This window comes from Neovison vison, chromosome 1 (genome assembly GCF_020171115.1).
Source record: "Neovison vison isolate M4711 chromosome 1, ASM_NN_V1, whole genome shotgun sequence".
Classification (NCBI taxonomy): domain Eukaryota; kingdom Metazoa; phylum Chordata; class Mammalia; order Carnivora; family Mustelidae; genus Neogale; species Neogale vison.
Window position 1 is genome coordinate 123,040,838 of NC_058091.1, and position 26,279 is coordinate 123,067,116.

The 26,279-nt window shown below is 48.1% G+C and overlaps 1 pseudogene; it reads right to left on the minus strand.

The window, feature by feature from the left end:
* Positions 1-21,596: 21,596 nt before the first annotated feature.
* Positions 21,597-22,388, minus strand: LOC122900024 (annotated as a pseudogene).
* Positions 22,389-26,279: the final 3,891 nt, after the last annotated feature.

The following is a 26,279-nucleotide window of genomic DNA, read 5'->3' on the forward strand; positions in this document are numbered from 1 at the left end:
TAACATCCAGTGCTCACCACATCACCCATTTCCCCCATTCCCCCACTCCCCCGCTTTTTGCAATCCTCAGGTTTTTTCCCCTGGTGTCCAGAATCTCTCATGGTTTGTCTCCCTCTCTGATTTCTTCCCAATTTTCACTCCCTTCCTCTATGGTCTTCTTCTTCTTCTTTTTTTTTTTTTAATTTAATTTTTTTTCAGTGTTCCAAGATTCATTGTTTATGCATCACACCCAGTGCTCCATGCAATACATGCCCTCCTTAATACCCACCACCAGGCTCACCCAACCCTCCACCCGCCTCCCCTCCCAAACCCTCAGTTTGTTTCTCAGAGTCCACAGTCTCTCCTGGTTCGTCTCCCCCTCTGATTTCCCCCAACTCACTTTTCCTCCCCTTCATCCAATGTGCTCCATGTTATTTCCTATTCCTTTCCCACAAATAAGTAAAACTATATGATAATTGACTCTCTGATTCACTTATTTCACTCAGTATAATCTCTTCAGTCCCGTTCATGTTGATACAAACGTTGGGTATTCATCCTTTCTGATGGAGACGTAATACTCCATTGTATATATGGACCACATCTTCCCCTTATCCATTTGTCCAGTGAAGGGCATCTTGGTTCTTTCCACAGTTTGGCTACCGTGGCCATTGCTGCTATGAACGCTGGGGTACAGATGGCCCTTCTTTTCACTACATCTGTATCTTTGGGGTAAATAACCAGTAGTGCAATCGCAGGGACATAGGGAAGTTCTATTTTTAATTTCTTTTTTAAAAATATTTTAATTTTTTATTTGACAGACAGAGATCACAAGTAGGCAGAAAGGCAGGCAGAGAGAGAGAGGAGGAAGCAGTCTCCCTGGTAAGCAGAGAGCCTGATGCTGGGCTTGATCCCAGGACCCTGGGATCATGACCTGAGCCGAAGGCAGAGGCTTTAACCCACTAAGCCACCCAGGCACCCCTATTTTTAATTTCTTTAGGAATCTCCACACTGTTTTCCAAGTGGCTGCACCAACTTGCACTCCCACCAACAGTGTAAGAGGCTTCCCCTTTCTCCACATCCTCTCCAACACACGTTGTTTATTGTCTTGTTCATTTTGGTCATTCTAACTGGTTTAAGGTGGTATCTCAATGTGGTTTTGATTTGAATCTCCATGATGGCTAATGATGATGAACATTTTTTTCATGTGTATGATAGCCACTTGTATATCTTCATTGGAAAAGTGTCTGTTCATGTCTTCTGCCCATTTTTTGATGTGATTATCTGTTTTGTGTGTGTTGAGTTTGAGAAGTGTTTTATAGATCCTGGGTAAGAGGCTTTTGTCTGTACTGTCATTTGCAAATATCTTCTCCCATTCCATGGGTTGCCTCTTTGTTTTGTTGACTGTTTCCTTTGCTGTGCAGAAGCTTTTGATCTTGATGAAGTCCCAGAAGTTCATTTTTGCTTTTGTTTCCTTTGCCTTTGGAGACAGATCTTGAAAGAAGTTGCTGTGGCTGATATCAAAGAGGTTACTGCCTATGTTCTCCTCTATGATTCTGATGGATTCCTGTCGCACATTGAGGTCTTTTATCCATTTGGAGTTTATCTTTGTGTATGGTGTAAGAAAATGGTGGAGTTTCATTCTATGCATGGCTGCCCAATTTTCCCAGCATAGTTTATTGAAGACACTTTTTTCCACTGTATATTCTTTCCTGCTTTGTTGAAGATTATTTGACCATAGAGTTGAGAATCCATATCTGGGTTCTCTACTCTGTTCCACTGGTCTATGTGTCTGTTTTTGTGCCAGTACCATGCTGTCTTGGTGATCACAGCTTTGTAGTAAAGCTTGAAATCAGGCAATGTGATGCTCCCAGTTTTGTTTTTCTTTTTCAACATTTCCTTAGCAATTCGGGGTCTCTTCTGATTCCATATAAATTTTAGGATTGTTTCAGCTCTTTGAAAAATGCCAGTGGAATTTTGATTGGAATGGCATTGAAAGTATAGATTGCTCTAGGCAGTATAGACATTTTAACAATGTTTATTCTTCCAATCCATGAGCATGGAATGGTCTTCCATCTTTTTATGTCTTCTTCAATTTCTTTCATGAGTGTTCTGTAGTTTCTTGAGTACAGATCCTTTACCTCTTTGGTTAGGTTTATTCCCAGATATCTTATGGTTTTTGGTGCTACAGTAAATGGAATTGGTTCTCTCATTTCCCTTTCTGTATTTTCATTGTTAATGTATAGGAAAGCAACTGATTTCCGTACATTGATTTTGTATACTACTTCATTACTGAATTGCTGTATAAGTTCTAGTAGTTGGGGGTGGAGTCTTTTGGGTTTTGCATAGAAAGTATCATGTCATTTGCAAAGCGAGAGAGTTTGACTTCTTCATTGCCAATTTGGATACCTTTTATTTCTCTTTGTTGTCTGATTGCTGTTGCTAGGACTTCTAATACTATGTTGAATGAGAGTGATGAAATTGGGCATCCTTGTCATGTTCCTGATCTCAAAGGGAAGGCTGTCGGCTTTTCCCCATTGAGGATGATACTCGTTGTGGGTTTTTCATAGATAGATTTTATGAAGTTAAGGAATGTTATCTATCCTTATACTTCGAAGTATAAGGATATACTATCCTTATACTTTGAAGGTTTTAATTAGATAAGGATGCTGTATCTTGTCATATGCTTTTTCTGCATCAATTGTGAGGATCAGGTGGTTCTTCTCTCTTCTCTTATTGATTTGTTTTATCATGTTGATTGATTTGCAAATGTTGAACCACACTTGCAACCCAGGGATGAATCCCACCTGGTCGAGATGGATAATCTTTTTAATGTGTTGTTGGATCCTATTTTCTAGGATCTTGTTGAGAATTTTAGCATCCGTATTCATCAGGGATATTGGTCTGAAATTCTCCTTTTTGGTGGGGTTCTTTGCCTGGTTTGGGGATCAGGGTAATGCTGGCTTCATAAAAACAGTCTGGAAGTTTTCCTTTTGCTTCAGTTTTTTGAAACAGCTTCAGGAGAATAGGTGTTATTTCTTCTTTGAAAGTTTGGTAGAATTATCCAGGGAATCTGTCAGGTCCTGGGCTCTTGTGTTTTGGGAGGTTTTTGATCACTTCTTCAATCTCGTTTCTAGATATCAGTCTATTCAGGTTGTCAATTTCTTCCTGGTTCAATTTTAGAAGTTTATAGTTTTCCAGGAATGTATCCATTTGCTGCTGCCCCTCAGAACAATTTGTTACTTAAACTGTAACCCCTGGAGGATTTTACTAGTTGCCAAGCACATTTAGACATGGCCTTAAAAAATACTGATACTGACAACAGGTCTTTGGGGAGAAGGACGATGTACGACCGTGAAGCTGGGCAGCTGGGGATGCCCAGCTCGCTCAGGGCGGAACGCCGTCCCTTCACTGAAGTCGGGCAGCCGGGAACACCTGGCCCACCCAGGGCGGAACGCCACCTGCTTCAGGGAAGCCGAGCACCCGGGAAGGCCCGGTCAGCTCATGGTGGAACGAAAACCGCCTGCTTCCCTTTTTCGTTGTCGCTCCTTTCTCTTCCCAGAAGTGCTCGTTGTTAGTTAGATGAGTCCTTTGAATGTGCTTGGTTAACTATAAACCTTACCCTCCTCCTTGCTTGCCTGCAAGACACGACTAACGTTTGACCTTCTTCAGTCCTTCTGTTGGCTATTGTTTTCTATCTAATAAAAGTGAGACTGTGGAGTTGCTTGTGGCAGCAGTCCTTTTCGACTGTTGTCCCCTGCTCCCAGTCTTTTGCAGCTGACTTGTTTGTGCCTAATTGTTCTCTCGTCGCTTACTGGAAGCGGCATCCATTTCATCTAGGTTGCTTAACTTCTTGGCATATAAGTGTTGATAATTTATGATGATTGTTTCTATTTCCTTGGTGTTAGTTGTGATCTCTCCCTTTTCATTCATAATTTTATTAATTTGCGCCTTCTCTTCTTTCTTTTGGATTAGTTTGGCCAATTGATCTTACTAATTCTTTCAAAAAAACAGATTCTAGTTTCATTGATGTGTTCTACTGTATCTATAGTTTCTATCTCATTGATCTCTGCTCTAATCTTGATGATTTCCCTTGTTGTGTGTGGAGTTGGCTTAATTTGTTGTTGATTCTCCAGTTCTTTAAGGTGTAGAGACAGCTGGTATTCTGGATTTTTCCATTTTTTTGAGGGAGGCTTGAATGGCTATGTATTTCCCCCTTAGGACAGCCTTTGCTATATCCCATAGGTTTTGGACTGAAGTGTCCTCATTCTCATTGGTTTCCATGAATTGTTTCAGTTCTTCTTTGATCGCCCGGTTGATCCAAGCATTCTTTTTTTTTTTTTTAAAGATTTTATTTATTTATTTGACAGAGAGAAATCACAAGTAGACGGAGAGGCAGGCAGAGAGAGAGAGAGAGGGAAGCAGGCTCCCCGCTGAACAGAGAGCCTGATGTGGGACTCAATCCCAGGACCCTGAGATCATGACCTGAGCCGAAGGCAGCGGCTTAGCCCACTGAGCCACCCAGGCGCCCCGATCCAAGCATTCTTAAGCAAGATGGTCTTTAGCTTCCAGGTGTTTGAATTCCTTCCAAACTTTTCCTTGTGGTTGAGCTCCAGCTTCAAAGCATTGTGATCTGAGAATATGCAGGGAATAATCTCAGTCTTTTGGTATTGGTTTAGCCCTGATTTGTGACCCAGTATGTGGCCTATTCTGGAGAAGGTTCCATGTGCACTCAAGAAGAACGAGTATTCTGTTGTTTTAGGGTGGAATGTTCTATATATATCTAGTTCAATATGTCATTCAATGCTCTTGTTTCTTTATTGATTTTCTGCTTGGATGATCTATCTATTACTGAGAGTGGCGTGTTAAGATCTCCTACTATTAATGTATTCATATCGATGACTCTTTATCTTGATTAACAGCTTTCTTATGTAATTGGCTTCTCCCATAATGAGGGCATAAATATTTACAATTGTTAGATCTTCTTGGTGGATATTCCTTTTAAGAATTATGTAGTGTCCTTCTGTACCTCTGACAACAGTCTTTAGCTTAAAATCTAATTTATCTGATATGAGAATCACTACCACAGCCTTCTTTTGAGGCCCACTGGCATGAAAGATGGCTCTCTATCCCTTCACTTTCAGTCTGGGTGTATCCTTAGGTTCGAAATGGGTCTTTTGTAGACCACATATGGATGGGTCCTGTAGTTTTATCCAGTCTGCAACCCTGTGTCATTTAATGGGTGCATTTAGGCCATTCACGATAAGGGTGATTATTGAGAGATACGTTTTCTTTTTTTTAAAGATTTTATTTATTTGACAGACAGGGATCTCAAGTAGGCAGAGAGGCAGGCAGAGAGAGAGGGGGAAGCAGGCTCCCCGCTGAGCAAAGAGCCCGGTGCAGGGCTCGATCCCAGGACCCTGGGATCATGACCCGAGCCGAAGGCAGAGGCTTAACCCACTGAGCCACCCAGGTGCCCTGAGAGATACGTTTTTATTGACATCGTGTTACCTGTGAAGTCTTTGTTTCTATAGATTGTCTCCATATCTTTCTGTTCAATGATATTCTTAGGATTTTTCCTTTTTAGAACTCCCCATAATATTTCCTGCAGTGTCAGCTTGGTGGTCACATACTCTTTGAAACCTTGCTGGTCTTGGGAGCTCTTTATCTCTCCATCCATTTTGAATGTCAGTCTTGCTGGATAAAGTATTCTTGGTTGCATGTTCTTCTCATTTAGTGCCCTGAATACATCTTGCCAGCCCTTTCTGGTTGCCAGGTTTCTGTGGACTGGTCTGACATTATTCTGATGAGGGTTCCTCTTTACATAAGGAATCTCTTCCCCCTAGCTGCTTCAAGAGCTCCTGTCTAAAATTAAGAATCATCATTTTCACAATCAGCTATCTCGAGGTCTTTCTAGATTCTATGACCTTGGGGGCAGACCTTTCTGCTTCTAGGACACAAATGCTGGTTCCATTAGACAGATTGGGATAATTTTCATGGAGAATTTGCTCAACTATATCCTCTGGTCTTCATTCTTTCTCCTCCCCCTCAGGGATTCCAATAATTCTGACGTTGGAACATTTCATGGCATTATTTATTTCCCTAATTCTGTTTTCATAGCTTCTAAGTTGTTTGTTCCAGGATTCCTTCTGATCCTTTTTCTCTATTAGTTTGTCCTCTAGATCACTAATTCTATCTTCTGCCTCAGTGACCCTAGTTATTAGAGAATTTAGATTAGATTGAAACTCATTGAGAGCATTGTTAATATCATCCCTGGTGGCTTTCTCTTCTGCCCTAATAAATTCCATTTTGTCATTAAAGGCTTTCTCCAACCTACCCATTGCCTGGATAATTATTAGCCTGAATTCATTCCCTTTCAGATGTACTGTTTATGTCCATATTCAGTAGCTCTGATGGAGAGGGCACAGTCTCTGAATTTTTCCTCTGTTGGGAATTCCTCCTTCTAGTCATTTTGGTGAGAGATGGCTGAAGGGATGTGTAGCTGAATGTATCAACTGTGATGCAGGCAAGGTGCACTCTGGAATGCTTCTCAGCAATTGGAGGTCACCACCAAAAAGGGAAAAAAAAGAAAAAGAGAGAGAGAGAGAGAGAGAGAGAGAGACAAGAGGGGGGAAAAAAAGAAAAATTAAAAGAGAAGACCCAGCCTGAATGGGTCCCAAAGGTAAGATTTATAAAGTATACAAACAAAAACAAACAAAAAGACCAAAGACCAAAAAAGTAAATAACAAGAAAAAAAAAAAAAGAACCCAGCCAGAATGAACCCCAAGTATAAGGTTTAGATACTACCAGAACAAAAACAAATACACAGAAACACTGACAGGAGAAAAAGATGGCAGGGGGGTTATAAATTCTCAGTGTGGGTGAGGAAGGTTATTTTGATTCTTCCTGGATGTATCTTGATATCTTTGTTAAAGGACTCAACTTCTGTGAGATAAAGGGAGATTAAAACTAGGTTATATATAGGCATAGCATTGATTGGGGAAAGGGGATTACCTTGAAGCTTATCTCTATATGAATATTTAGAAAAAATAAAAAAATTAAAAAGTAGATGGGCGCCTGGGTGGCTCAGTGGGTTAAGCCGCTGCCTTCAGCTCAGGTCATGATCTCAGGGTCCTGGGATCGAGTCCCACATCGGGCTCTCTGCTCGGCGGGGGGCCTGCTTCCCTTCCTCTCTCTCTGCCTACTTGTGATCTCTCTCTGTCAAATAAATAAATAAAATCTTTAAAAAAAAAAAAGTAGAAAAGCAAATGAAAAACACAGGATACATATCAAAAAAGTTCAAGTTAAAAGGTTATTATGGAATTTGTTGTACTGAACTTCTCATTGTGATGGTAAATTAAAAAATTATAAAACAAATTGGAAAGAACAAGAATAATGGGAATGAATTAAAAATAAAAGTTATATCTATGAAGTAGTGGTGGTTGTCCTCTTATTTTTGTTTTTGTTTTCTGGGCTGTCTTTCTGGTGGAGGGGCCTGCCACATAGTTTTTCAGGCAGTCTTGCTGGAGTTGAGTCTTCCTGCCCCCTGTCAAGGGGCTAGGCTCTGAAGAAACAGGTTTTTGAGGTTTTTGTTCTCTGGAGGTGTTTTTTTTTTTTAATTTTTAATTTCTTTTCAGCGTAACAGTATTCATTGTTTCTGCACCACACCCAGTGCTCCATGCAATCCGTGCCCTCCCTAACATGCATCATCTGGTTTCCCCCAACCTCCCACCCACTGCCCCTTCAAAACCCTCAGGTTGTTTTTCAGAGTCCATAGTCTCTCATGGTTCACCTCCCCTTTCAATTTCCCTCAACTCCCTTCTCCTCTCCATCTCCCCTTGTCCTCCATGTTATTTGTTATGCTCGGCCATGGTCGCCAAACTGGGGAAAGAACTAAGATGCCCTTCAGTGGACGAATGGATAAGGAAGATGTGGTCCATATACACTATGGAGTATTATGCCTCCATCAGAAAGGATGAATACCCAACTTTTGTGGCAACATGGACGGGACTGGAAGAGATTATGGAGGTGTTTTTTTTTTCCCCCTCCCCTTAGCGGTGTTTGGCAGTTCTCTGGAGGTTTAGAGGAAAGCAAACTACACCCAGTCCTTCGTCTTAGAGAGAAACCTCAGTCTGTTCCCCTCTGTTTTCTCTGGAGTCCATAAATTCCCCTTCTGCTGCAGGCAGAGCACGCCCCAGTCATGATCTCAGGGCTCGCAGGGGCTCCTGCTTGATCCCCAGTGTTACCAAAACCATGAGAAATCCAGTGAGCTGGCTTCCAGCAGCTGCCTCCACTGCAGTTGTCTGGGCACATCCAGACTGCCAGAGAGGTCCCAACTAGAGATAGCACACTGAGTTTTTCACACTGGCCTGGGCTGTGAGTGTTCACTCTCCCTGTCCTAGCGAGCACTGGCTAGCACTGCATGGACCTCTTTCAGGGGAGGGTGGGGAGCCGGACTCAGACTGCGGTCGTGCAGCACACGTGTAGAGTGCAAAAGCCTGTGGTTCTCGAGAGCAACAGCTGGCTTCCACACCAGACTCTCATGCACGCTGCCACCCAGACAGACACTCTTACATGAACCGGCAGCTCAGGGACCAAGGCTTGGCTTCTTCACTGCACTCTGTCTGGCTCATTGCCAGTGGTGGCTGTCCTGGGTCTGTGGGCTTAAGTCCCTGTCCCTAACCACCCAATTCCACCAATTTCCCTTAGGATCTTTTGCTCTTTTTGAGTGCTTTCAACCAGACTCCAAATTAATGCTGGTCCCCAATCACAGGGAACTCTCCTATTGGGGTATTACGAATGCGTCGCTTCTGGTGGCTCCCTCCCCCTTTATCTTCCGATATCAGTCTGATGTTCCCACTCCACTTTACTTGTTCACTGGCATCTTCTACCACTGTAGAGATCCAGAGGTGTATAATTCTAATCTCAGGCTGATTCCATGGGTGATTGGAGTTCTTTGGAGTTCTTTTGATAATCAACTCACTTTAGGGGACTGGTTGAAAAAGTGCCAACTATTCTCCACCATTTGTCACCCACTTTTCCCTGCCCACATCCCTTCCTCTCCCCCGCCCTCCCCTGCCAGAACTAACATTTGATTCAAAGACACACGCCTTTTGTCAACTATGTATGCAGAAACTGAAGGACCATGGAGTGGTCTCAAGGAAACAACCCTGGGGAGAAATCGTCCTTCAGCATCTCTTCCTTCAGAAGAGAGACATACTCTCAGAAGTGTGTCTGAGGCTTAGCTGGAGGGACCCAGTGCCTAGGGAGGGTTGTACTTGAACGACTATGTGGTCTCACCAGGATAGAGGTGTTGTCAAGGCTTCAATGTGGAAGTGTAAGAAAAGAAAAGCGCCCTAGCAGGGTCTCTGAGTGAGAAGCAAGCGGAATTTCAGTGCACCTCTTCCCTCCTGGACTTGGATGCATGTCCACACGTCTGGGTTGTGCAAGTGTAAAGATCTGTGAGGTGGACTTACTGCAACAAGTCGGAGTGGAGTGCGCCTTCCACTAACAGGTTGTTTACTGAAGCTCAAAGGGATTCCATATATAGGTGTTGAAGCCCAAGCCATGCAGTGTATATTTCACTCTAAGAAACAGCTCTGGAGGAAAAGAAAATGAAAACAAAACGATTCCATGCACCTCTTCTTTCCTGAGGATGGACGCCCTTGGCAGAGCTTGTGTGATAGCAGAGGGAAAGCACAGTGTCCCTCCACTTGGTAAGGCACCCTTGTCGTGAAACCATCCTTCCACTAACATTGTTCAGGAACATGGGAGTGTTCCCCAATTTTGTGTGTGACAGCCCAAGGAATGTGTCCTAGCCTTGACTCTGAGAAACATGTTCATGTAGAATAGAGCTTTCCACAGCATTGTGTAACATCAAGAAAGAGGCGTTTTCCAACATAGGTGAGGAAATGTAACTATGGGACATCCACTTAACTCTAAGGAGCAAGACAGTAGTGGAAACCGGGTTCCCACTATCATCATTGTTGCTGAGGACAGAAGCATTCTCCAATGTTTGTGTGAAGAAAGTAACATACACCCAAGTCTGAGGGAGAATGATGTCTGTTTGGCATGTATCATTCTGCACCCATCCCAGTTCATGAAGAAAGATAGGTTAGAAGTTGTGTGTGTGTGTGTGTGTGTTTGTGTATGTCTGTAGAATGTCCGAGTGTCCTCCATTTAGCTCTAAGAACACTGTAGGGAAACGGTCGTCCAACCATCATCTCCTCTCCAGAAGCTAGAAGCCTTCTTCAAAATGGTTGTGGGTGCTTAGGGAACTGGCCCTACATCTAAGCCCGAGGCAGGTGCCTGTACAGTAGAAGGCATCTATCTTCTCAGAGAAGGCACAGAGCAAGGTAGGGGCACAGGACACTGATAATCCTCCAGACGTACATGTGCCACTCACTCCCAGGGTGGGGTTTGTTGTGAAATTTGGAGGAAACCCTAACCCTGCTCCCCCACAGTGGGCCTAGCCTACACCAGAGCTCAAAACCTCATCCCGGCCTCACGACAAAGCTACCCTGTGCTCTGGCCTCAGGGCTGGTCTGCACTCTGCCCTCAGACAGAATCCTACTGTCCCCTGGCTTGTAACCCTCACCCTAGCCCTGACTATGGGACAAACTGTGCCCGAAACCTTGTTCCGAGGGTGGAATGGATTTGGCTCACAGCTGACAATTGATGACTCAGTAATGAACCCAGAAGGTACCCATGCCAATGGCGATCCCCAGGTGTTCCTGGAGAGAGAGGGGTGAGCCACAAATCCAAAAGTCAGGACACTCTGAGCATTCCCCTGAGGCCCAAGCCAAAGGCTGAGCCTCATGCAAATGCTGGCCGGCCACTCAGCCCTCAAGATAGGGTTCCATGCTGCCATCGGCTTGGCCCCGAACGTCCTCAGAACTGTAAGCCAAACCCCAGCCCTCGAGATGGGTCTCACCAATAGCACCCATTCCTTGTTGAGCTACAATACGTTTTAGACACCAGGGCCATGCCATGCTCAAAGAAAGAAGCAAGAGCATTGCAGGTGGCCATGCAACTTGCAACCACTGGGGATGCTGCTGGAGATGAAGATTCCAGGGAGAACCCAGAAGCGCAGGAACACCAGGGACATCTCCCTGAGGCCAAATGTTTTTCTAGGTGCTCTCCCTTGGCCACGGGGGTACATCTTTGCACCGCCCTGCAAAGGCGTGTTTCAGGGAGACAGAGTCTTTTCACCTAGGGGCCTGGAAGCCAAACGAGCCAGCGGGGCCCTGACCTCAAAGAAACTCCATTCTCGGGGAAAAGCCTCATCCCCAGAACGACGTCCATGAAGAGAGAAGCGTGGAGGAGCGAGCAATCGGCCAGCTGACTGTTGGGGGAGCTCCCGAGCTGAGGGGCCTGCCTGTCCCACACCAGCGCCTTGTGCCATCATGGGGGAAGCAGTTGTCTGAGGGGATGTGTGAGGACGCCTGAGGTGAAGTCCCTCTGTCTCCCTGTGAAGAAGAAGTCCGTGAGGAAGCAAGCGCCGTCCTCCGCACAACCTCGCTCCACGGAGAAGGATGCCTTCTCAAACCTTTGCCTGGAGAACTCAAGAGAGAGGCACGGCCTTACCTCACAGAAGCAGGCCTGAAGTCGAGCTGCCTTTCGCCAGCAGGGCTCCTTCGCAACGAGGGAAGGCTTCGCCCCGGCAAGTCAGTGAGTCAGTGCCGACGCCTCAGGAAGGTTCCCGCCCCTGGCGTCAGAGGTCATTGGAGAAGGCGCCTGTCACTTGGCCTCACAGAAGCCCCACCCAGGGCGTCGAACCCGGCTCCTGCTGCCACCACGACCGCCCGAGCCACACCGCAACACAAAGTCCAGTTCTGAGGGCGCGGGAGGGCTTCTGAATGTAGCCACGCTTCTCTCAGCGTGACGCTCTCAGTCGGTGGGTCCCCACTGGAGCAAGCGTTTGGAAAGTTCCCGTGCCACACACCCGCCTCACGGAGAGGAGGCGATTGCGAGCCCCTCCATCAGGCCAATATCTTGGAGGCGCCCTGAGCAGAGCAGCCTGCCTGGAAAGTTCGGTCGCAGTGGGACCATGGTGCCAAAGGACGACAGAGCAGGGCCTTTGCACCACAAGCCACACTCAGGCCCGTGAAGAGAGAGGCAGTTCTGACACCTAGAAGCATAGATCGAGGAAGAACCACTCAGCTCCACGAATGAGCTTAACGGAGGGGACCCTGTCAGTTCCTGTTTCCCCCAAAGCCAAAAGCCCTCTCTCAGACCCCGGCCCAGGGACACGCATCCTCAGGGCTTTGGACTACACGCCAGGACCCACTGGGGTGCTGACAGCACCCCTGGTATGACGGTGTGTTTCAGGGAGACAGAGTCATTTCACCCAGGGGCCTAGAAGCTGAACGAGCCAGTGGGCCCTGACCTCAAAGAAACACCATTCTTGGGGAAAAGCCTCTTCCATGGATCGATGTCCATGAAGAGAGAAGCATGGACGAGTGAGCAATCAGCCAGCTGACTGTCGGGGGAGCGCCTGGGTTGAGGGGCCTGCTTGTCTGACGCCAGCTCCTTGCACCATTAAGGGGGAAGCAGTTGTCTGAGGGGATGTGTGAGGACGCCTGAGGTGAAGTCTCTCTGCCTCCCTGTAAGGAAGAAGTCCGTGGGTAAGGCGTGCGCCAACCCCCTCGCTCCACAGAGAAGGATGCCTTCTCAAACCTTTGCCTGGAGAACTCAAGAGAGAGGCACGGCCTTACCTCGCAGAAGCAGGCCTACATCGAGCTGCCTTTAGCCAGCAGGGCTCCTTTGCAATGAGGGAAGGCTTCGCCCCGGCGAGTCGGTGCGGACGCCTCAGGAAGGTTCCCGGCCTCGGTGTCATAGGTCATTGGAGAAGGCGCCTGTCACTCGGCCTCACAGAAGCCCCACACATGGTGTTGAACCCGGCTCCTGCTGCCACCACGACCGCCCGAGCCATACCTCAACACAAAGTCCAGTTTGGAGGGTGCGGGAGGGCTTCTGAAAGCAGCTGCGCTACTCTCAGCCTGATGCTCGCAGTCGGTGGGCCCCAACCTGAGCAAGCGTTTGGAAAGTACCCGTGCCGCACACCTGTTTCATGGAAAGGAGGCGACTGTGAGCCCCTCCATCAGGCCAACATCTTGGAGGCGCCCTGAGCAGAGCGGCATGCTGGAAACGGTTGGTGGCAGCACGAGCACAGTTGCCACAGGATTACGTCAGGACAGGGCCTTTGCACTGCAAGCCACACTCAGGCCCGTGAAGAGAGAAGCAGTTCTGACACCTAGAAGCATCGATCGAGGCGAGAACCCCTTAGCTCCATGAAAGAGCTAAAGAGAGGGGACCCTGTCAGTTCCCGTTTTCCCCAAAGTCAAAAGCCTTCTCTCACACCCCGGCGCACGGACACACATCCTCAGGGCTTTGGCCTCTGCGCCAGGACCCACTGGATTGCCACGGGATAGCTTCAGGAGGACGCATTTGCCCAACAAGCCCCACTCTGTTCTGTGACGAGAGAAGCGGTGGTGATACCTTGATGCCCAGAGCATGGCGCCATCCCCTCAGCTCCCCGAACGAGTTGAAGGCAGGGGGCCCTGTCAGCTTCACATTCCCCTAAAGCCCAAAGACTTCTCTCAGACGCGGATGAAAGTGCACAGACCCTGCCGGCTTGGGCCTCCACTGCAGGGACCTGTAGGTGCCGCCAGCACCTGCGGGGCGACAGCGGGCTTCAGGGAGACACGGTTGAACCACGCAGGGGCCTGGAAGCTGAATGAGACAGCGCGGTCCTGAATCCAAAGCAACACCGTGCTAACAGAAAAAGGCCTCGCCCCGAGCGACCTGCACGACCAGAGAAGCATGGATGAGAGGGGAAGCGGCCCGCTTCCTGAGGCGGGAATGCCGAGCCTGTGGCGCCGGCCTCTCCTGGGGCAGCGCCTCGCCTCTTATACCGGGGAAGTGGTTTGCTGACCAGGAGTGTGTGGGAACGCCAGAGGTCGAGGCCCTCGACCTCTCTGTGAGAAACAAGTCAGGGTGGAATGTCAATACCATCCCCTCACACGTCAATCCACGGAGAAGGATGCCTTCACAAAACTTAGCCTGAAACCTCGAGTGAGCACCACAGCCTTACCTCCGAGAAACAAGCGTGAAGCTGAGTTGCCTTTCACGTGCAGGCCTTGCCTCATATTCCAGGGAAGCGGTTTGCTTACCAGGAGTGTGTGGGCCTGAGGTCGAGGCCCTCGACATCCCTGTGAGAAACAAGTCAGGGTGGAATGCCAACACCGCCCCTGCACACGTCGCTCCACGGAGAAGGATGCCTTCTCAAAGCTTAGCCTGGAAACCTCGCAAAAGCACCAACGACTTACCTCTAGGAAACAAGCCTGAAGCCAAGCTTCCTTTCGCGTGTAGGCTGCTTTCGTGAAGAGAGAAACAGTCTCCATCAAGGGTTGGTGTGGAAGCTTAAGGAAGGCTGACGGCAGGGCCTCGGGTCGGGGCCATCTGAGAAGGCGGCCCCTTGCCTCGGCCTCACTGAAGCACCGCACAAGTGCATCGATAGGGACCTCTGCTGCGACCATGATGCTGGACCCATAGCAGAACAAACACTCTAGTCCTGAGGGAGCGGGCAGCTTTCTGACAGCATCCCTGCTTCCCTCAGCCTGACTTCCGCCGTCGTAGGCCCCACTGGGGCGAGCATTAGGAGAGCACCGTGCTGCACACCTGGTTTGCAGAGAGGACAGGACAGCGATGCTGTCCTTCAGGCAAACCTCCCTGGGGGCACCCTGTGCAGGGAGGCCTGCCGGGAATGAGCAGCAGAAGCGCAGAGCCACTGCCATGGGATGGCTTCAGGAGAACGCATTGGCACAGCAAGCCCCACTCCGTCCCATGAAGAGAGAAGCGGTGGTGACACCTAGAAGCACAGAGCAGGGTGCCAATCCCTCAACTCCTTGAATCAGCTTACCCGAGGGGCCCCTGTCAACTCCGCATTCCCCTAAAGCCCAAAGCCTTCTTTCAGACACATATGAAAGTGCCCACACCCTGACGGCTTGGCCTCCACCGCAGGGACAAGTGGGTGCCACCAGCATCTCTGCTGCGACAGCGGACTTCAGGGAGACACAGTTGTTTCACCCAGCGTCCTGGAAGCCAAACGAGACTGCGTGGCTCTGAATTCAAAACAACACATTGCTCCACGAAAAACGTCCTCCCCGAACGAAGTGCGCAAAGAGCACTTCAAAGCGTGGATGTGAGAGGAAGCAGCACCCTTTCTGAGGCTGGAGCGCCTGGGCTGTTGGGATGGCCTCTCCCTGGGCAGCGCCTCGCGTCTTCCACGGGGAAGCCGTTTGCTGCCTCGGAGTGTTTGGGAAAGCCCGAGGTCGAGCCCCTTGACCTCCCTGTGAGAAACAAGTCAGTGTGGAATGCTAGCACTGTCCCGGCACTCGTTGCTCCAAGGAGAAGGATGCCTTCTCAAACCATAGCCTGGAAACCTCGAGTATGCACCGCCACCTTACATCCAAGAAACAAGCCTGAAGCCAAGCTGCCTTTCGCGAGCAGGCCCATTTCACCAAGAGAGAAAGTCGCCCTGGAGGGTTGGTGCGGAAGCCTAAGGAAGGCTGCCTGCCGGGCCTCGGGTTGGCGACCATCCGAGAACGCAGCCCCTTGCCTCGGCCTCACCGAAGCCCCGCACAAGGGTGTCGAGAGGGGCTTCTGCTGCAACCGTGATGCTGGATCCACAGCAGGACAACACTCTAGTTCTGAGGGCACAGGTGGACTTCTGAGAGCAGCCCCACTTCCCTCATTCTGACGCACTCCGCACCGCAGTGTGGCCAGGAGAGTGCTGTGCTGCACACCCAGTTCACAGAGAGGACAGGATGGTGGTGCCGTCCTTCAGGCAAACCTCTCTGGGGGCGCCCTGTGCAGGGAGGCCTATCCGGAATGAGCAGCCGAAGCTCAGAGCCACTGCCACAGGATGGCTTCAGAACGCATTTGCACAGCAAGCCCCACTCCGTGCCATGAAGAGAGAAGCAGTGGCGATACCTAGAAGCACAGAGCAGGGTGCCAATCCCTCAGCTCCTTGAAGGAGCTTAACCAAGGGGGCCCTGTCAACTCTGCATTCCGCTAAAGCCCAAAGCCTTCTCTCAGATGCATACGAAAGTGTCCACACCTTGACCGCTTGGCCTCCAAGCAGGGACAAGTGGGTGTCGCCAGCATCTCTGATGAGACAGCATGCTTCAAGGATACACAGTCGTTTCACCCAGGGGCCTGGAAGGCAATAGGGACAGCGCGGCCCTGAATTCAGAGCAACACTGTGCTCTGGTAAAAACGTCCTCCCTGAACGATGTGCGTGAAGAGAGAAGTGTGGATGTGACAGGGATGGGCCTGCTTCCTGAGGATGGAGCGCCCGGGTTGTGGGGCCGGCCTCTCTCGGGGCAGTGTCTCGCATTGTACGCCGGCGAAGCGGTTTGCTACCCTGGAGTGTGTGGGAACGCCCGAGGTGAAGCCCCTCGACCTCCCTGTGAGAAACAAGTCAGGATGAAATGCCAACACCATCCCCGCACACTTAGCTCCATGGAGGATACCTTCGCAAAGCTTAGCCTGGAAACCTCGAGTGAGCACCACAGCCTTACCTCAGAGAAACAAGTGAGAAGCCGTGCTGCCTTTTGCGTGCAGTCCTCTTTCTTGAAGAGAGAAAGAGATGGCCCTGCGGGTTGGGCAGAAGCCTAAGGAAAGCTGCCTGCCGGGCCTCGGGTCCGGGGCCGTCCCAGAAGGCGACCCTTTCCCTCAGCCTCACAGATGCCCCGCACAAGGGTGTTGAATGCAGCTCCTGCTGCCACCGTGATGCGGGACCCACAGCAGAACAAACACTCTAGTTCTGAGGGCACGGGCGGGCTTCTGATAGGAGCCCCGCTTCCCTCAGCCTGACACCCTTTGTCCACTGGCCCCACCAGAGCAGGCATTGGGAAAGCACCGTGCTGCACACCTGGCTCACGCAGAGGACATGATGGCGATGCCAGCCTTCAGGCAAACCTCTCTGGGGGGTGCCCTGATCTGGGAGGTCTGCCTGAAACGCTCTGTGGCAGCGCAGAATCAGTGCCATGGGATGGCTTCAGGACGACGCGTTTGCCCGACAGGCCCCACTCTGTCCTGTGACGAGAGAAGCACTGGTGACACCTAGACACACAGAGCATGGTGCCAACCCCTCAGGGACCCCTGCCTTCAACTCGTTCAAGGAGTTGAAGGCAGGGGTCCCTGTCAACTCCGCATTCCCCTAAAGCCCAAAGCCTTCTCTCAGACGTGGATGAAAGTGCACACACCCTGCTGGCTTGGGCCTCCACCCCAGGGACATGTGGGTGCCGCCAGCACCTGCGGGATGACAGCGGGCTTCAGGGAGACACAGTCCTACCACTCAGGGGCCTGGAAGCCGAATGAGACAGCGTGGCCCTGAATCGAAAGCAACACCGCGCTAACAGAAAAAAGGCATCTCCTGGAGCGACCTGTGTGACGAGAGAAGCGTGGATGAGAGAGGAAGCTGCCCACTTCCTGAGGCAGCAGTACCAGGCCTGTGGTGGCGGCCTCTCCTGGGGCAGCACATCGTGTTGTAAGCCGGAGAAGAGGTTTGGTGACCTGGAATGTGTGGGAACGCCCGAGGTCATGGCCCTCAACCTCCCTTTGAGAAACAAGTTAGGATAGAATGCCAACACTGTCCTTGCACATGTCGCTCCACGGAGAAGGATGCCTTCTCAAAGCTTAGCCTGGAAACCTTGAGTGAGCACAACAGTCTTACCTCCGAGAAACAAGCGTGAAGCTGAGCTGTCTTTCACATGCAGGCCTTTTTTGGGAAGAAAGAGTCGGCCCAGCGTGTTGGTGCGGAAGCCTGCCGGGCCTCAGGTCAGGTCGGGGGCCATCTGAGAAGGTGGCCCCTTCCCTTGGCCTCACAGAATCCCTGGACAAGGGCGGCGAAACCAGCTCCTGCTGCCATTGTGACACAGGACCCACAGCAGAACACTCTAGTTCTGAGGGCGCGGGCGGACTTTGGACAGCAGCCCTGCTTTCCTCATCCTGACGCCAGGTCTGAGTTCCCTCATCTCCAGAAACAAGCTCTACGGAGGAGGCCCAGTTAGCCCCTGTTTTCCCAAAAGCCAAAAAGCCTTCTCTCAGACATGGCAAACCTATGCATACCCCAAGGGCTTTGGCCTCCACCCCAGGGACCTGTGGGTGCCACCAGCACCTCAGGTGTGACAGCGTGTTTCAGGGATATAGTCATTTTGCACAGTGGCCCGGAATCCGATCAAGCCAGCGGGGACCTGAAATTAGAGCAACAGTGTTCTCCAGGAAAATCGTCCTCCCCCAAATAGAGTCTGGGAAGAGATACTCGTGGATGAGAGAGGAAGCGGCCCACCTGGCATCGTGCAAGGGGAAGTGGTCTGCTAACTCAGAGTGTGTGTGAACACCTGAGGTAAAGTCCCTCTGCCTCCCTCTGAGATGTCAGTGTGGGATGTCTACACCATGCCTGCACACGTCGCTCTACGTTGAAGGATGCCTTCTCAAACCTGAGCCTGCACAACGCGAGAGAGAACCAGAGCCTTACCTTCAAGAAACCGGCCTGAAGACAAGCTGCCTTTCATGTGCAGGCCTCTCTTGCCAAGAGAGAAAGAGCGGCGCCCACGTGTTGGTGCGGAATCCTGAGAAAGTTTCCGGGCCCTTGGGTTGGAGGACATCTGAGAGGGTGTCCTTTCATTCGCCGCACAGAAGCCCCACAGAAGGATGCACAAACTGGCTCTTGCTCCTTCCGTGACTGCGGGACCCACAGCAGAACACACACTCTAGGTCTGAGTGCGCGGGAGTACTTCTGACAGGAGCCCCGCTTCTCTACGCCTGACCCTCGCCATCGGTCAGCCCCACTGGAGCAAGCATTAAGAAAGCACCGTGCTGCATACCCGTCTCGCGAGGAGGACAGGACAGCAACACTCTCCTTCAGGCACACCTCCTTGAGGTGCCCTGTGCAGGGAGGCCTGTCCGAAATGGGGGTGGTGGTGGGGTGGGTGGGTGGGGTGGTAGAAGTGCAAAGCAAGTGACCCAGAAGACACCCAGAAGTACAGAGCAAGGTGTGAACGCCTTAGCTCCATGATCCAGCTTCTCAGAGGGGTCCCAATCAGCTCCAGTTTCCCCTAATGCCAAAAAGCCTTCTGTCAGATGCTGGCAAACACACACACCTGGAGGGCTTTGTCCCCCCACCCTAAGACCCTGTCGGGGCTGCCAGCACCTCTGGTCTGAAAGCGTGTATCAGGGAGACAGAGTCTGTTCACACAGGGGCCTGGAAGCCGAACTAGCCAGCGGGACCCTCAATTCCGAAAACCATCGTTCCCGGGATTCAAGAACATCGAGGGGAAGTAGAAGGAGGTGCTGTTTCAACCTGTAACCTAAAGCTAGCTGATTACCTACCAAAGAACTCTGATCATCCCTGAAATTAGGCTGAGGTTAGAATTATGCATTTCTGAATCTCTAAGGGGTCAGGAGAAGCCAGTGGGCAGGTAAAGTGGAGTGGGAACATCAGACTGATATTGGAAGATAAACAAAAGATGGAGGGAACCACCAGAAGGAACCCATTGGAGAGTAATACCCTAATACGAGAGTGCCCTGCGACTGAGGACCAGCATTAACTTGGTGTCTGGTTGAAAGCACTCAAAAAGTGCAAAGGATCTAGGTGGAAATTGTGGGAATTGGGGCGGTTAGGGACAGGGGCTTAAGTCCCTGGACCCCGGACAGCCACTCCTGTCACTGATCCAGATAGTGTGGCAAGGCAGCCAGGTCTTGGTCCCTGAGCCACCAGCGGGCCTGAGAGCATCTGGATGGCGGCTCCCATGAGGGTGAGGGATGCCCGCCAGTTGACAGAACCACAGCTTTTTGCACTCTCTACGTGCACCCCCCATCTGAGTCACGCCCCCATGGCCCCCTTGAGGGAGGTGGGTGCAGGCACCAGCTGGCACTCTCTCGGACCCCAGAGAGTCTGAGCACTCCCAGGCCAGGCCAGTGGGAGAATCTCAGCGTGCTATTCCTGCTTGGACCTCTCTGGTGGTCTGGAACTGCCAAGGGAGCCGCAGCTATCGTGGTTTTGGATACAAGCGGGAATTCCTGTGACCCCAGAGACCGTGACTGGGAACGTGCCCTGCCAGTGACCAAGGGGGAATTTATGTGCTCTGGAGCACCCAGAGGGGAACAGACTGCGGCTTCTCTCTGAAAGGGAGGTCTGGATGCAGTTCACTTTCATCTAAACCTCCAAAAACCATCAAAAGCTGCCAAGGGGAGAGAAAACAAATGAACAAACAAAAAAACCTCCAGAGAACAAAAGCTTGAAAAACCCGTTTCCTCAGAGCTCACCCCCTTGATGGGGGGAGGACTTAACTCCAGGGACACTGCCTGAAAACCCATGCAGTAGGCCTCTCCCCCAGAAAACCAACCAAAAAAAAAAAAAACAAAAAGACAAGAGGACAACCAACACTACTTCATAGAAACAACTTTTATTTTTAATTCATTCTCACAATTCTGGACCATTTTTAAAATCTATATATAACTTTCTTTCTTTTTTTTTTTTTTACAATAAAAATCTTTATTTAGGTTTGGTCAGTACAGATAAGATATACTGGAGTCACAGAGCAATATGCATTAACAGGATACAACAGTTCATAAAAACTGAGTAACTATGCACACAAATTTCTTAAACATTCAGTCACCTAAAGAGAAAATGCACAGATGTATGGTGGAAAAACTATATCTAAGACTGAAACTACTATAGGACTCCATCAGCAAGTCCAACTTTTAGTGATAAAACTACTGTACTGGGCAAACTTGGCAGTCATAACTCCACATCTACTACTCTAACAAGTCTGGATGGTGCAGAAGTAGAAGAACAGCATGAGTAAGAACGCCCTTACACAGCACAGGCTCTAGGAGAGACACAGATTCATACAGACTTCATTGTGTTATACTTTAAGGAAAGATTTCCATTTACAACTTCACATTAACTCATATAAAAATAACTTAACCCTACACAAAATGTCCTTTTAGCAACATTCAAGGTAATTAACTGTTACAATTTCCAAAGTGGCAGAGGTATTGAAGCAAAGAAGGGGAGGGGAAAAAAGGGGGGGGGCGGGGGAAAAACCACACCCACAAAAAAAGGCAAATTGTGACAAAAAGTATGCGTTAATTTTCTGGACAGCATCCTCTCCCAAATTAAATGACACTGTATAAAAATTTGCTGGAAAAAATATTACAAAACTGAACCCTGTACATTTACACTTGAGTCCAAGACATTCTGAACATGGTGGGAACCCACAGTTCGGTTACCTTTCCCACTCACTCTTTTCTCCTCTTGAGGGTCATGATTGGAGTCTGTGTCATTTGAGTGGTGTGTGAGAGAGTTTTCACTGCCTGTGGGAGAGTCTACACTTTCATACCCCGCACTGAGTTGATTTACGTAACTACTACCTCCTCTGCCAGTTCTCTCCTCTGAGCTGTTGGAGGCCTTATTACCATTCCCTGGAGAAGAAGGAAAGTCATCTTCAGCTGTGTCCCCCTCCCTGTGAAATCCAGACCCAGACGTCCTCTGCTGGGAGGAACTGCCATTACTTGGTCCGTTGGCCAGTCGACTGCAGTCTTCACCTGTGGCCTCTGCCTGTCCTACAGGCTCGGAAGATGTAGTCCTGCTGGTACCTGGGGCTGGAGCTTGAGACTGCTGCTGTTGGTACTGAGCCAACTGTTGACGAGTCTCTTTCAGTTGTTGCTGAAGAACTAGAATTGTGCTCTGCATACCCTCTACTTCTTCGTCGAGTTGAATGATGAAGTCATTCAGTTCATCTTGACTGCTTTTAAGCTCCTCACTATATTTCTTCTGTAAAGCCAACTCTGCTTCAAGTTGTGCAATACGTCCCTGGGACAGCTGCCTTCCAAGCTCTTGATTCTCCTGGATAAGCATTCGACACTTGCCATTAACTTTTTGCCTGTTTGGCTATCAGGCGTGAACTTCCTGGCACTCAGTTCATTTTGGGCTTGTTCCAGTTTGTCTTTAGTCTGTTCCAGTTCATCTTTCATTTTTAGGAAAAACAAGTTTCTCGCTGGGTCTACCATTGTTGATCTCAGTTGGGCAACGCTGAGACTTGCTTGAGGTACTGGATTTGAGTAGTACACTGTTGCATCTCTTGCTCCTTGGTTGCTAGTCACATTACAAGGATGTTTTCCCTGCGAGCAGACTCTTGTTGCTGTTGCTTTAATTTTTCTTCAGATTCCCTTAACCCAGTGACATCATTAGAATTAAGATCTGTGTACTTGCCCTCCAAAGCTTGGACATATGCTTCATATTGTTTCCATCTTAGAATTAGCTCATCTCGTGCCATAACTTTGAAGTCTGTTTCACTCAGCCGAAGCTTTTGGGGAAGAGGTTCCTTGTTGGTCATCTTGAATCCTCTCCAGACGGAGGCCACACCAGCGCCGCCCAGTCACATAGGCCAAGGCTGCGCTGCCCACTCGCCATCCGGACCTCCAGACCGCACTACCCCCAGCCCCTGCGCTCCTCCTCCCGCCGCAGCCCCAGCGCTCCCCTTTATTTGCGGGTCTTGCTGCCACTATATATAACTTTCTAACCTATTTACCATCACAGTGAGATATCCAGTACATCAAATTCCATAATAACCTTTTAACCTGAACTTTTTGATACATATACCTGTGTTTTTCTTTATTTTTTTCATTTATTTATTTTCAGCATAACAGTATCATTATTTTTTCCCCACACCCAGTGCTCCATGCAATCCGTGCCCTCTATAATACCCACCACCTGGTACCCCGACCTCCCACCCCCCACCACTTCAAACCCCTCAGATTGTTTTTCAGAGTCCATAGTCTCTCATGATTCACCTCCCCTTCCAATTTACCCCAACCCCCTTCTCTCTAACTCCCCATGTCCTCCATGCTTTTTGTTATGCTCCACAAATAAGTGAAACCATATGATAATTGACTCTCACTGCTTGACTTATTTCACTCAGCATCATCTCTTCCAGTCCCGTCCATGTTGCTACAAAAGTTGGGTATTCGTCCTTTCTGATGGAGGCATAATACTCCATAGTGTATATGGACCACATCTTCCTTATCCATTCGTCTGTTGAAGGGCATCTTGGTTCTTTCCACAGTTTGGCGACTGTGGCCATTGCTGCTATAAACACTGGGGTACAGATGGCCCTTCTTTTCACTACATCTGTATCTTTGGGGTAAATACCCAGGAGTGCAATGGCAGGGTCAAAGGGAAGTTCTATTTTTAATTTCTTGAGGAATCTCCACACTGTTCTCCAAAGAGGCTGCACCAACTTGCATTCCCACCAACAGTGTAAGAGGGTTCCCCTTTCTCCACATCTTCTCCAACACATGTTGTTTCCTGTCTTGCTTATTTTGGCCATTCTAACTGGTATAAGGTGATATCTCAATGTAGTTTTATTTAGAATCTCCCTGATGGCTAGTGATGATGAACATTTTTTCATGTGTCTGATAGCCATTTGTATGTCTTCATTGGAGAAGTGTCTGTTCATATCTTCTGCCCATTTTTTGATATGATTGTCTGTTTTGTGTGTGTTGAGTTTGAGGAGTTCATTATAGATCCTGGATATCAACCTTTTGTCTGTACTGTCATTTGCAAATATCTTCTCCCATTCCATGGGTTGCCTCTTTGTTTTCTTGACTGTTTCCTTTGCTGTGCAGAAGCGTTTTATTTTGATGAAGTCCCAAAAGTTCATCTTCGCTTTTGTTTCCTTTGCCTTTGGAGACATATCTTGAAAGCAGTTGCTGTGGCTGATATCGAAGAGATTACTGCCTATGTTCTCCTCTAGGATTCTGATGGATTCCTGTCTCACATTGAGGTCTTTTATCCATTTTGAGTTTATCTTTGTGTACAGTGTAAGAGAATTGTCAAATTTCATTCTTCTACATATAGCTGCCCAGTTTTCCCAGCACCATTTATTGAAGAGACTGTCTTTTTTCCACTGTTTTGAATTGAAGAGACTGTCTTTTTTCCACCATGTTTTCCTGTTTTGTCGAAGATTATTTGACCATAGAGTTGAGGTTCCATATCTGGGCTCTCTACTCTGTTCCACTGGTATATGTGTCTGTTTTTATGCCAGTACCATGCTGTCTTGGTGATCACAGCTTTGTAGTAAAGCTTGAAATCAGGTAACGTGATGCCCCCAGTTTTATTTTTGTTTTTCAACATTTCCTTAGTGATTCGGGGTCTCTTCTGATTCCATACAAATTTCTGGATTATTTGCTCCAGCTCTTTGAAAAATACCGGTGGAATTTTGATTGGAATAGCATTAAAAGTATAGATTGCTCTAGGCAGTATAGACATTTTAACAATGTTTATTCTTCCGATCCAAGAGCATGGAATGGTCTTCCATCTTTTTGTGTCTTCTTCAATTTCTTTCATGAATGTTCTGTAGTTCCTCAAGTACAGATCCTTTACCTCTTTGGTTAGGTTTATTCCCAGGTATCTTATGGTTCTTGATGCTGTAGTAAATGGAATCGATTCTCTAATTTCCCTTTCTGTATTTTCATTGTTAGTGTATAAGAAAGCCACTGATTTCTGCACATTGACTTTGTATCCTGCCAAGTTGCTGAATTGCTGAATGAGTTCTAGTAGTTTGGGGGTGGAGTCTTTTGGGTTTTCCATATAAAGAATCATGTGTTGGAGAGAATGTGGAAAAAGAGGAACCCTCTTACACTGTTGGTGGGAATGCAAGTTGGTGCAGCCTCTTTGGAGAACAGTGTGGAGATTCCTCAAGAAATTAAAAATAGAACTTCCCTTTGATCCTGCCATTGCACTCCTGGGTATTTACCCCAAAGATACAGATGTAGTGAAAAGAAGGGCCATCTGTACCCCAGTGTTTATAGCAGCAATGGCCACAGTCGCCAAACTGTGGAAAGAACCAAGATGCCCTTCAACGGATGAATGGATAAGGAAGATGTGGTCCATATACACTATGGAGTATTATGCCTCCATCAGAAAGGACGAATACCCAACTTTTGTAGCAACATGGACGGGACTGGAAGAGATGATGCTGAGTGAAATAAGTCAAGCAGTGAGAGTCAATTATCATATGGTTTCACTTATTTGTGGAGCATAACAAAAAGCATGGAGGACATGGGGAGTTAGAGAGAAGGGGGTTGGGGTAAATTGGAAGGGGAGGTGAATCATGAGAGACTATGGACTCTGAAAAACAATCTGAGGGGTTTGAAGTGGTGGGGGGTGGGAGGTCGGGGTACCAGGTGGTGGGTATTATAGAGGGCACGGATTGCATGGAGCACTGGGTGTGGGGAAAAAATGATACTGTTATGCTGAAAATAAATAAATGAAAAAAAATGTGTCTCAAAACAGAGGAAAAAGAAAACACAATATCCCAAAACATATGGTATACAGCAAAAGTAGATGTTAGAGTGAAATTTATGGTATAAGTACTTGTATTAAGATAAAGTTTCAAATAAACAATTTAACATTACATCACAAGGAACTAGAAAAAGAAGAAATTAGCTGAAATATACTAGAAGAGGGAAGTAACAAAGAAAAATCAGAAATAAATAAGAGACCAGAATAAATAACATAACATTGAAGTAATGACAAATTAAAAAAAAAGCCAGTAGCAATGTTTTAGCTATATTAACTAAGAAAAAGAAGAGAAGACTTAAAAATGAAAATTACAAATGGAAGAGAAAACAAACAGATAACCACAAAAATATGTAATGTGATAACAGATTACTTACAAACTATTACATTCTAAGAAATCAGATAACTTGGGTGAGGGGGAGATAATTCCTAGTAACACACAGGTTACCATGACTGAATCGTGAATGTTGAGTCCAATAAATAGGAAATCTTAGACCAGTACCAAGAATGAAAGTTGAATTAGGAATCAAAAATCTCCCAGCACAAGAAGAAATTTGCAAATGACAGTACAGATAAAAGGTTGATATTCAGGATCTATAATGAATTCCTCAAACTCGACACACACGAAACAGGCAAACACATCAAAAAATGGGCAGAAGATATGAACAGACACTTCTCCAATCAAGACATACAAATGGCTATCAGACACATGAAAAAATGCTCATCATCACTAGCCATCAGGGAGATTCAAATTAAAACCACATTGAGATATCACCTTACATCAGTTAGAATGGCCAAAATTAACAAAACAGGAAACAACATGTGTTGGAGAGGATGTGGAGAAAGGGGAACCCTCTTACACTGTTGGTGGGAATGCAAGTTGGTGCAGCCTCTTTGGAAAACAGTGTGGAGATTCCTCAAGAAA